The sequence below is a fragment of the Typopeltis vanoorti genome, chromosome 4 (genome assembly GCF_054136105.1).
Source record: "Typopeltis vanoorti isolate ZY-2024b chromosome 4, IOZ_Tvanoo_1.0, whole genome shotgun sequence".
In the NCBI taxonomy this organism is placed as follows: Eukaryota; Metazoa; Arthropoda; class Arachnida; order Uropygi; family Thelyphonidae; genus Typopeltis; species Typopeltis vanoorti.
This window is the reverse complement of record NC_143552.1, coordinates 73,095,001-73,108,229: the sequence shown is the minus strand read 5'-3', so window position 1 is coordinate 73,108,229 and position 13,229 is coordinate 73,095,001. Positions and strand designations below refer to the sequence as shown.

At 35.5% G+C, this 13,229-nt stretch overlaps 1 protein-coding gene across 2 annotated transcripts in view; it reads right to left on the bottom strand.

Moving 5' to 3' along the window:
• Hey (Hairy/E(spl)-related with YRPW motif) overlaps positions 1-13,229 on the bottom strand; it is a 139,728-nt gene that overhangs the window by 89,200 nt on the left and 37,299 nt on the right. For both annotated transcript variants that reach the window (XM_090391277.1, XM_090391278.1), the window contains one exon: positions 2-132. The gene's annotated coding sequence lies outside the window, so the exon portion shown is untranslated. The remainder of the gene's footprint in view (position 1; positions 133-13,229) is intronic.

The following is a 13,229-nucleotide window of genomic DNA, read 5'->3' as shown; positions in this document are numbered from 1 at the left end:
CCAGTTAGATTACGGGAATTAGACGTTCTCGGGAAAATTGTTAGAAGAGGTAGGTAGTCTTATTACGCAAAGGTTGGCTCTAGACTTATTGTAGGTTGTAAGGTCATCCTGATAAGATCGTCGATGATATCCCTGAAAAAAAAGAAGAAAAAATACAGAAAAAAAACTCACGGGAGGTCAACAATCTAATGAATATTTATCTACTTTCACAGCGCATGCATTTTATTATAAGAAGAACTAACCGACAAGCAATCATGATCATAAAAATATATATATATATTTTTTGTGTGTGTGTGTGTGTGTGTGTGTGTGTGTGTGTGTAAAAAAGTTGGGTGAAAGTACTTATTATCCAAACAGAGGCTGCTTGCCTCTCGACCACAACCGGTGCTTTGTAAAGATTAAAATAATTTCCAACGTCGTGCGAGGGGTAATTGCTTTTGGCATAAGTTAATTTTCTAACATTCCCGTGTAGTCGGAAATATTTGCGGACTCGCATCGCGGTACTTGGTCACGCTTGTTTGGGGTTTACAACACACACACATGAGCCACGTGAACGTGTTATTGGGTGTTTGCCCCTGAATAACATATAATTAAGCTAATTTGGAACGCCAGCTGTCTGCTGGACTTTATCGATTGAGAAATATTAATCCACTAAACACCACACACACACACAATTCGCCAACTATTCTGGCTAAAATGGATAGAACGGAAAAGACAAATTCATTTTTCTGTTTCTGTACACAAAGAGTTAAACGTCGGTATTCACGTATGGCACATCGATATGCTCACCACGAATCCCATAGAAAAAGGCAACATGCAAAGAGATAACAAATAGAATTTAAATAAAGTTGCAACTACTCCAATGTACCTCCTGTTAGAGTCATGATAGCAATAAATGAGACAGCTACATTGGACATGAGACATCTGCAACGGACTTCCGTTCATATTAATTTACTTCTAGCTCCAATGTCCAAAGCACGTGCGGTACTCACGCCACTTTGTTCAAGTGCAGCTATATATCATGTGTATGCCTTTTTGCTATGTGCGGGAGTGCATGAATAACGGAATAGAGAATTGCCCAGCATTGAGCTATCTCGTTTACCACGCAGTTATAATATACGTGGTCTGTATTCGAGATTCTTAAATGTGCATACTCGCTGTTTACAATTATTAAACGAGAAAGAAATGACTTGAATACGAATAGAATAGTAGAGTGGAACCGCTGTAAATATGCCAGCTCACTACGCACGGAAAAGCTACAGCTTTAGTGGATAGTGTATTACTATAACACAATGAAAAGCGAGAAGTATGGTATATAGAACTATTTACTTGCATATTGCAATGAGCAAACCGCTAACGCAACAATATTAGCTCTGTAACAATACTATTTATATACATTCTTCACTTATGTTTACAAAGTTGCACTTTTCTTATAAATTGGATGTTCTTGAATGTTTATGGTTCGTATTATAATCTCCTTGTTCGTAAGTGGTTGTAGATTAGCTAGCTTGGTTGGCTGATGGGATAATTCTCTCAATCGTTTAACCGATTGTGAGTTCGAACATCATGTTGGGCATGGATCTTTGTGAACGTTTTAGGTTGTCGATTAATTTCATTGGCCAATGTGAAACAGCTGTCTTATTTATTGGAGGTGGCCTGAAACAGCTTGAAAAAAAAATCTCCAGAAAGAAATGTCCTTACTTTTTTTTTTTTTTTCCAACGAAGATCGATCAACTCAAGAATTGAAAATAAACTTTCAGACATCTCATATTGAATTTCTATTTCTCGTAATTTTACTCGAATTTATCCCATCTTAAGTTTTACTTCTTTTAAAAAACAAAAATGCCTGTTCAGTTATTTGCTCAAATAAACTTTATTTGCATTTATTTGTGGTCTAAATAATTGGAAGGATAGAGTTGTTTTCGGAAATAAATCCACTAATGTATATATAAATATTTTGTCGGCGTTTTATTATTATTTTTAATTTTTGCATTATTTTTATTGATAAAATTGTAATTAATTCTAGCCGATAATTATTATAATTTAGTTGTATTTTATTTGTAATTTCCGCAAGCGTGTGTGAGTGTATACATGATAAATCTCTGAATTTAGTCAAGTGAGTAAATTTATATGAATAAGAAAGAAAGCCAAACACTAAACTAGCAGTATACAAGACAATGTTCAAACCAGTTTTAAGTTATGGAACTCGGGTTAGAAATAAAGCACTTGATCGAAGACTTTAGAGTCCAGATATAAGCGTTCCGAAAAAGATTAGGAGATGAAGATATATCACCAATGTCAGAATCATATCAAAAATAAAGATATTAAGAAGGAACTTGACATTGTTAGCATTCAAGAAGGTGAGCAAGGCTAATCTTAGATGGTATGGTCACTTAAACAGAATGGAAGAGCAAAAACTACCAAAATTATGTAGTGGTTCTTCAGGAGGATTTGAATAAGCTGGAAATGTGAGCAGACGATTGGTGGTGATCCCAAGTTAATGTTGCTAAATGTAGTTTTGAATTTTGGGATCTGAAGATGGGATACTGCATACTCTACATGTGGTATATACTGGGGGAAGTTGAGGAAGCACCGGATCTTGGGGTTATGGTGGATCGAAATTTGAAATTTAAGGGGCATGTTGCAAATGTGATTAAGACAACTCAGAGGATTGCTGCAATATTAAGACGAACATCAATCAATCAGGCCACAGGAGAGTTGATGTAATAATAATAAAATAGGCTTATTTGATGCCAAGATGGCAGGAAAAAAAAAAAAAAAAGATCTAGGTGGATTGATATAATAAGAAGTGCCTTAAAGACGAAAATATAAGATTTGAAAATATTGGAGTCCTGAGAGACAATGGATTAATTTGGAGGAAAATTGTTGATAGGAATTAATAATAATGTAAACGTGATCATGTAGTGCTATCATAATATCATACATCCTCTGAGGTTAAATATCAGGAATTTGATTATAATGATCTCTGAAGCCTTTTCTTTAGTCTCACTTTCTGGATTAACCAAAGATTAACTAAATTAGCCAAAGATATGATATAAGTGTATTATATCTGTTAATTGTGTCTGTTCTCCGCCGGACTGAGTGTTTTACAGGATAAAAAAAAGTACACCACCCAGTACGAGACTAGCCAAACTCACCTTCAGTCGGAAACCACACGAAACGTTCTTCCATTCTTAAAGACAAGATCGAAATAAAATCTTTTCAAAAACAAATATCGAGTCTTTCTTGCCACTGTACTTCAGAGGTAGTTTTAAGCAGGGGCGAATTCTCCATCTTTGCTATGCTTGCTGCGCAAGCTCATTAATTGAGAAAGAAGTAATATTTATTTGTTAATAAATGCATGCATTTATAAGCATTCCATTAAGCTTTTATTTTTGTAGACAGAAGACGTCTTAAACTTGCGCGGCAATAATTGAACTTTGCATTGTGTACCGAAGGCCGATGCTTGTTCGTCTAGTCAAAGCTACCCTGGCTTGCTCGGTTGTGTGAGCTTCCAGGTCCTCCCTACAGCACTGTGATTTCATGCGCGCGCATAGCTATTTCCGCTCCCTTCACGTCAACTTAAACACAGGCCATACGTAGTGAAAGTAGCTCTAGCCAGTGAGCTTCAGCCAGCCTTTACAAGTGTGCGCGTTGCTTGGGAAAATTAAGTTACAACCAACTTTTTATGACGATGTTATTGACCAGTTCATAAAGAAGAACTGTAGGGTAGAATTTGCATTCAAGTAGCTAAATTGAAAAAGATAGAATATCATTTGTAAAATAAATCTTGTAGTTATATGATTAAATGTATATAAATTTCTAAATATATAGTTTTAAATGGTCAGTAATTCATTATTCCGTTAATCAGACTTCAATCACACTTCTCACTCCCTGAATGATAACAAGAGCAAGCGTGAATTTCATGACCAGCATTCGCCCCTGGTTTTAAGGCAATTAAGAAGCAGCTTAAAGATATATTGATCTTGACCTAAAGACCCAAGGTCAAGGTTACTTCTTAAATATCGAAGAGTAAATAATCAATCACTTCACAAAATAATAGCAAAGTGAATTGGTCAACGGGTATCGTAAGTAATGAGTTATTTCCAGATGGGTTGGTTAGGCCGGCTAGTGTATTATGTCTGTAAGGATGTTGCTTTGAGTGATAGTATTAACAAGTGTGATGTCAGGATGTTTTGGTAAATATACACTAAGAATATTATTTATGTAATATGCAAGTCGCTAAGCTTTTGGATTTTAAACCCACCGTTAGCGAGTGTCACATTCATTACCTAATGTGAGACCGCCGCCCCGTTTATTGGAGGCCTGAAGTGGCTAGAAAAATTTCCATGTTCCTAAATTATCTAACCCTTAATCACCTATGGCACTAACATATATTATAGAGCACGAACCTTTCATGTGTGAGAGTTATAATGAAGAAATTATCGCAGTATTAAAAGCCTATAGTATATTTTAATGCAGTGTATAGGCTATGCTGCTTAAATAATCTAAGAATTTCCCAAGATAAATCATCCAAACTTATTACATTAATGCAGTATCACTGTCAATCAGACATAGTCGAGAGTTACTAGTTTGCAGAAAATTCCTATTGTTCTGCAAGTCGAGAAATATTCATAACAGGTTATTTTTCAAATGACTGTTTCATTAGTCCAATGCGAATGTTTCTATTTTCATTTCTGGGTTCACCGAGTATTGAAGTCTTGTATTTATTTATTTATTGTTGTCATTATTATTATTGAAGCTGTATATATATAAATATAAATATTAAAATATTATTATTATGCAACGTCTGGATACAGACTTGTCTTGTTAATCTGTATGCGTATAATAACTCACTCAACTCTAACTGGATACATTTATTGAAATTGGCATTTGGGTTCTTTACTAAACATTACGCAAAATTGACGTCTAATATTTCTGTGGTTTAGCAAATCTTCTTTTAACTTCCGGTATGGAAATCACTTAACGAGAATTAGAGTTTCATTAGACTAAAGAATAGACCCCGAAAAATTTTGTTAAGTCGTCGGGATTTATTCATCAGAGGTACCAGACTTGTATAAAAATAATAAGAAGAAAATAATAGAAAAATACTAATTACACAAACAGATTTTCACAAACTTTAACAGTTTATTACATATAAAAAGAGTGACAAAAATCGTTGGATTGACTAATTTGCAAGCATTCAAACAAGCCAGTAGTTGCTGACATATTCTGTGGCATAAGGCGTGTCATATCCCAGCTCCGTGGTTTCACCAAACTTCGTATACGATTTAAACCTTGGTTTCTGTTACACTGTCTGAGGATACGGAGCATTTCTGAAGCTTGTTTTAATTTTCTTATAAAACAGTTAAGATTAATATACGCATTACTTTCTTTCTTTTTTAACCCCCAAAGTACTCGGGGGCTTGTATTTGTTGTGTGAAAGGGTAATCTCGATCTGTGCTTCCTTTTCTTTTCAACGCTCTTTACATTCAAACAGGCGGATCTCTCCAGAATGTCCCATCTGGCCTACATAGCAAATGCCACAAGAACAGTGAATTTTATTTACTGCTGGTTTCTTTATGGGAAGATGTGAAGGTTTTGTGGATGTAAGAACCTGGAAATCTTATATAGTGAAAGAAGGCACTTTTATATTGCAATTAGGAAGCATTGCCGCAACTTTATCTGTAACATCCCTGATGTAAGGTAATGTGATTATATCTTTGAAATCTTAGTTATTAGAAGAAACTGTCGGAAGCATATCTAAAAAATTTGTTACTCGTCTTCAGTTGGTACTAGAGAGAGAGAGAGAGAGAGAGAGAGAGAGAGAAAGAAAGAAAGCGCATACCTAAGGTAACGAATTTCTGATATACTGGAGATGTAGACTCTATCCCGTAATGTTTTTATTCAAGTCCATCTTTTTTAAAGTCCAGTATGTAAGAATCTCGCAGTTGTGGTTGGTTTTCTAAAGATGAACATTTTTTCTTCATTTCCACACTCGTATTAAAATATAGAAAGGTTCGGAAATAATCATACAAGGATGCATTTCGCAATAGCATTCTTGTATATAGCGATAGTATTCATTATCGCGATTGCATTCAGAGTTGTTTTTGATCCATGTACTGTAGAGTCATATATTGTCGTTTGTAACAGGTTACATTTGCTTTCGTTTAAACGCTTTGCCTACTTTTTGCAATTTGAAATGGTCCAATTGAAACTGAGATTACACAGCAGTAAATATTTCATATGCCAAATTTCAGTAAAATCATCTAACCAGATCGGAGGAACAATATGAATGCAGACAGAGAATAGAAATCTAACAGGCACTGATTTCGAAAAAATATACTTGAAAATTAACATAGTTTTAAACTCCAAGAAAACTGGAGAGGTTACAACAATTAAAATATTTAAAAGTAAGAATGTTCTCGGTCTACTTACTCACAAAACCCAAGAAGCTGCTTGGAGTATGAATTATTAGAGGCATCATTTTTAAAAATATTTTTTATAAATTCAATTCATTTCTGAAAATATATTTTTTCAGTGTTGTAGCTTTGTTATCCCCCCCCCCAAGAAATGTACGAGTGTAAAAGACATTTTACAATAATCTTGAAAAGTATTCTTTAAAATAGTGTTTTTTTTTTTAATCTCATCTTCCCCTTAACGTAAAAAACTCAGTGACTTCAACTACCAAGTCTTCACAGAAACCAAATTAATGCTATGAAGGAGTTAATCGCATCTGCATAAATCTGTGTTTATTCGCTACCGAGTTTTGTCCGTCTTGTGGGATGAAAATTCCCAGTTTCTGGAATTTCATCCCTCAAAACGGACATATTATTATTATTTAATAACAATTATTATTATTAGCACTATTAATAGTAGTTGTTAATAGCGTAGTCTGAAAAACACGGTGAAGTTGAGTTAGACGATCTCCTATGGATTTAGCAGGGTTTATTCCCGCCCGAAAAGTCAAGTTTTTCATCCATCATACAGGCAAATCAGTCAAAGAACACACGCAGTTAACTGAAAGAAATAATATTAGGAGTTAGATGCGGTAGTGCGTACATGGAGGATTAAGTAATATAGATTTTAAGTTATGTAGCGTGGAGTGCTCTTTCCCAATGAGAACTTGGAAGTGCTGTTCCTTAGTAATAATAATAAAACTGAAGTTAATAAAATAAGAAATTTTAAAATAACTAATGCATTAACATTAATAATAAAAAAAAAGTGATTCCCATTCAATATAGTACCGACTGGTATCAAAATTAAAGCTGTTGGAATATCGAAATGTTTTTAATCGGACCTTGAATATGTAAATACGAAAATACCGAGGTTTTCAGCAGACACTGCTGTTTAAAAATACTAGTTTCGAGACGTTTGAGTGCATATTCAAATTAAATTATTCTGTATTAAATTTAATACAGAAAAGATAAATGCACAATGGTAATACCCAGATCAATAGTATTTTCTGGTTAAAATTCATCATATAAACTTAATGTTTTTCAGACTTTTTTTTTTGCCAATAATGAAGTATTTCATATTCATATCGATATGAAGTAGAAACTCCATTAAAGTGCTTAGAGGAACACCTAATGGAATCTAGTACCAGTTGAATTATCAAGAAGCTACATGTCTCTTGGAGGTAAAGCTTAGTTATTATTATTATTATTATTTTATTTATTTATTTTGTGATAAAGTTTTGAACTTAAGCGATATTTACTTAAGCATACTTCTAACAAACATTTTGTTAAATTACGCAACAAGAGGTTGACCAATAGCAAAGGCAAACATAGAAAGTACAAAAGAAAAGAAAGAAAATTAGGGAAAAAAAAAGGGGGGGGGGTAATTCTGTATCAATATCCTACTTTTCAGCAGTGAAGTAAATAACATCGAAAAGTCCAGTCATTGTCGTGTATCGTATTATTGGATCTTTGAGGAGACCCTCATGGGGAGTGAATTCAAACTTTCACATTGTATTGTGCAAAAGAATTCTTTAACTTTCTCCAAGTTCAAGGTTCCTTCATGTAACTGGCAGGAGATAGCAAAATAATCAGTAAGAGTTCTTAAGAAACCAGTAAGGAACGGATTTCGTAGTCAGAAGGAACTCAAACTCGGAGCACGTTCCCATAGTCACGACTGCCAGAAAGCCAACTAACAGAAGAAACAAGAAAAGAACCACTATCAGACCAACAGGAAGTTCTCTTCGTGCTTTATCCCATTACCGTTGGTGGCGTCCGACACGGCTTCAGTTGAAAGGCGTTTTGTGGATCCCACACAGCTATAATCCCATTGCTCTGCCACTTGAGTGTCACGGCTCCATACATATGGCTCTAGCAAGAGCGTGCGAACATCCCGCCCCTTGCCATGTACGTAAAAGGTACGAGACAGTCCGTCTGTGGATTACCAAGAGGTAGTCTTGTACTCCGCTGATTTAATGGCGTACAGGTTGTGTACGCCATTAAATTAAGCAGCTAATATTGTCATGTGACCTATGTTTCGATGCTCATTTAAGAAAGCGATAAATCACGTTTCTAATTTCATGCTGGTTTTATAACTTTGGTTCATCCATAATTAGAAACTTTTGTTTGTTTACCAAATTTCGTTCAAAGGTTTATCCCTATTTGCAATAAAATGAAATGAACGGATTAACGAAATGAACGGATCAGAATTAAATTAACGCAGTGAATCTAATTCTGATCCAATATTTAATCGGTGAAATCAACTCCCGTATTAAGAATGACATTCATGAATTCATTGTCTGCACATTTAAGTATATGAGTACATGATAAAAATGTGGGTCTTAAATATTACAGTTTCTTTGTTAGATAATTAGAAAAAGAAAGAATACACGACAAAACAATTTTATTTTATTCAGAAATATGTAAAGTCTACTTTAAAAACCTTCAAATCAAGGATTCATAAATTTTGGCGAGCATTATTGATGCTGAGTTTGGATATTACAGCATTAATGGTACCTTTTGTAGATCACACATGGTATCTTTCTACTTCAAGATTTCTATGACTAAAATCCTCAGATATCAACCACAAGGGCACGAGAACACGCACAATCTTCGCGGGCAAAGTTACTGCTTTACCTACTCAGCCAGCAAAGTTGGCCACAATTTCAGCGATTGTTCTACAAGACGCCATCTGATGTAAAAATATATATATCCTTGTTCACTATTTAATGAATTACATATAATATTTAATTTGGATATTAAACATTGCAAATGAATGTTCTCTGACTCGTGTGTGTTATTAAATTAATTAATTGTCCTACTGAAGTATGACAAAGTTAATTTTGGTAAATACACTAAATTTACATCTATCATTGCAATTTATTTCATTCGGAAAATAAAATCACTTGCTTATATTAGAATATATATATAATGATTGCAGAGCTTAGGTGTCTTTCTTTGTGCATTATAATAGAGACATCTTACAGACCAAATGGATGGAACGGAAAGCGGAATGCTCATATTGAGAGACATAAAAGTGGGAGTTAAATGGATGAATAACACCATTAAGCTTGAGCTGCAAAAAAAAAAAAAAAAGAAAAAGAAACAATTATGGATGAAATTTAAGGAGAAAGGTGACCTAGAAGTACATGAATAGTACAAAGCAAAGGCCAGAGGATAACTAGTGTGGTAAGAAAAGCAAAAGCAGATTATGAAAGTAAATTAGCAATGCAAGCTAAATGAATCTAAAAGTGAATCTCAAACAGTTCTTTCGATATGCAGCAAGTAAAATAAAAAAATGTATACAGCAAAATAATTTTAAGGAATGCCGATGACCGGGAGGTAACTGAATCAGTTGAAATAGTAGAATTACTAAGCGAACACTTTGCAAGAGTATATCATCCAGGCTGTGATATTGCAGGAATGAGAGAACGAATGGCCGATACAGGAATTGAAGCGAATGAAATCGAGGTGAATAGTATATTACAGAACGTTAATGTAAATACATCTGTGGGATTGGATGGTATACCAGCTTGAGTCTTATGTGAAGCGGCGAAGAAATTTTCAGTTCCCTTGATCGTATTGTTTAATTTAAGTCTCAGCTCTGGGTTAGTCCTGAGGTGGGTGGAAAGAGAGGAAATAGTTCCACTGCATAAAGGAGGTTCCAAGACTGCTGTTGTAAATTACCGACCGATCAGCATATCAGGAATCGTTGTCCAGGTTTTGGAGATATCAATCAAGAGCAAAATACAGGAATGGATAGATGAAAAATGGGATACTGTATGGAGGACAGCATGGTTTTATGAAGGGTAGATCATGCCTCAGTAACTTGCTCACGTTTTATAATACAGTGACGGCTGAACTAGATAAGGGTAAAGTGATACTGCTGGACTTGTTGCTAAGGCCTCTGACAGGATACCACATGGAATTCTAATCAGTAAACTGCATCACATAGGGATGGATATAGGGTTGGTGAGATGGATAGGAGGGTGGTTGATGGAGAGATATCAGAGAATAGTTTATTCAGTAGTGGAGTCCAAAAGAAGGCCTGTTGCTAGTGGTGTGCCGCAGGGTTCTGTTCTTGGACCACTGCTATTTAATTTGTTTATTAATGATATAGGAAAGGATCTGAGAGGAACTGTTCATTTATTTGCTGATGATGCAAAGTTGGGTAGAGCAATAGAATGTACATGATGTCAAAATTTTGCAGGATAATTTAACAGTCTGGGCTAATGAGAATGGATGCCAGTTTAATGTAGCAAAGTATATGGTTATGTATTTTGGGGTGAAAAAATTAGCAGCAGTATATCACATTGGTGGAACTGTACTCCAGAGGGTTGACGAAGCCAGAAATTTGGGTGTGTTGGTGGCAGTGGTGTAGCTAGTGGTCCCTGAGTTTTCCGCCCCTCTCAATACACATCAAATATACTACAAAAAGTCAAAACGACGTATAGGGAAATAAATTAAAACACTATGTTTATTTTTGAAGTGAAACTTAATTTCAACATTCTAAAATGTTATTTTTCTTGCTTTTCTGTAGCAAAATCGTCAATGCCATTGGCGAAGTCTATTTCATAGTAATGTAGGCAATTCTTAATCAATTTTATTTAGAAAAACTCTTCTCACAACCAACAACAGTTACAGCAATCGTGAGGAAAATTCGCAGTAGTATTATAATAACTGGAAATGAGTTCTCGAGACTGTATTTTAGAATTAACTGCAAAAGTTCAAAAAAATTGCAAGAGCCGCCCTGGGCGGACTGCCCCTCTGCACATCCCTTCCCCTAGCTACGCCTCTGGTTGGTGGATAGGGAGTTGAAGTTTAGGGGGCACATAGCAAAAGTGGCTAAATCAGCTCATCAGATCACTTGGTTACTGAAGAATACTTTGACAAGCAGAGATAAGCAAGTTATTGTTTCTCTTATCGAGCCTTAATAAGACCCCATCTTGACTACTGTGCCCAGATCCGGTCCCCTGGGTTTCTTCTTGATGAGGAGGGGGTAGAGAGGAATCAGAGGCGGGTGACCACCTCTGATTCCTCTTTCCATTCCATAGACCAAGATGATACTTGATCTATGGAATGAACCTTACGAGAACAGGTTGAAGATCTGTGGGTTACAGAAATTGGTTGATAGGCGGAAAAGGGATGATATGATTGAGATATTCAAATTACTGAAGGGTTTTTACAAGATTCATTCAGATGAAAATTTTCAGAACAGGTCTGGTGATGGGAAAACTAGGGGCCATCCATGGAAACTGAGCAAGAGTGTAGTTAGCCAGAGTGTTAGAACTGGGTTTTTTACTTGGAGAGTGGTGAATGAGTGGAATAAGCTGCCAGAGTTTGTTGTGGGTGCCATGACTGTGAATGAGTTCAAAGCAATGAACTCATTCACATGATAGATACTGCGAATACCGAATAGTTGTGATATGATGTTTAGGGCCTCCCTCGATGAGTCTAAGGACTCCTTGGATATAATAATAATAAAACACAGGAAGAAGCCACTCCTTTAGTCTTGAATATGCATTCCTTTTTTTAATCATCACTGTTTTAGTAATTTTGTTCTTTCAACTTATTTGCATGCTTTTAGTATTGCCATTCTAAAATTTTTTAGAAAATGGCAATACCCATAATGCCTGTATTAATCTAGAAATTTGGAAAGTTGACTATCAACTTCTCTACCACAATTATCGGTATAAATATTAAACAACAAATGAACTTAATATAAATCTATGTGGAACGCAGTGGTTAAATTCAGCCGGGGCTCTCTGGAGCCTGGCCCCAGAACTTTTTTATGCACCGGCTACGCAACATTTTTCTGTTTCGTGACTTTTCTCCTTTTACAGTATTTAAGCCTAACACGAAACAGACAACAATGGCAAGTTGTTAAGACGTGCATATGATTGGTGCGGTATTAACAAAAGATCGCGCGACCGAAAGATAAAAGCATAGCCGACAATTGAATTGAAATGCTAACTCTCTTCAACCGAATTCCATATGTGATACTGCCATAGCCACATTCACTATATACAGTACTTGTTTTTCTTGCCTCTGCAGTGTATAGTGGCTGTTGGGGGGGGGCGTATTGTTTATCGCTGCAAGCGAGTTACTATCGCCCGACGTGAGCAATTTAAGCTTTTTTTTCATGTGCGAGGTATATGCGAAACTTTTTAATTTCTTTTTACGAAAAGTAAAACCAGGGTGCGAGTTATATGCGAGAGCGAGTTATATTCGAGTAAGTATGTAATTCAACTATGGATAGGTACATTGGTATCTTCTTTAAACTGAAAAATAGCTCGGATGAAAGTGGTAAATACAAAACGAGTTTGTAATGATAGTTTGTGTGTAGTTTCTGAAGAGAAAGAGGTCTGTAACGAATCCACAGAAACACAGAATTCCTATCAGTTGCAATGAGATAATATTAATAGGCTGAACGAAAGGAAAGATTTGCTGACTTGCTGGACACTTGACCAGTGGATCGCATTCAAAGGTAAATACAACTGGTTATTTTGTAGGAACATTTTTCTGTTTTGTGACTTTTCTTCCTTTACGGTAATTATGCCTACATTATTGTGTTATTATTCCACAATCGTTTACAGTTTTGAATGTGTATATAAAGTCAATATCAACAGTTGCTTGATTAGTGATGAAACGAACGGGTGATGAAAGGGACGGGGAGGTTTGGAGCTTCCCCGGATAGCATTCAAAGGTAAATATAATTGGTTATTTTGTATAGTGCTCCCCGGAACTTATTCGTTTAGAATTTAACCACTGGTG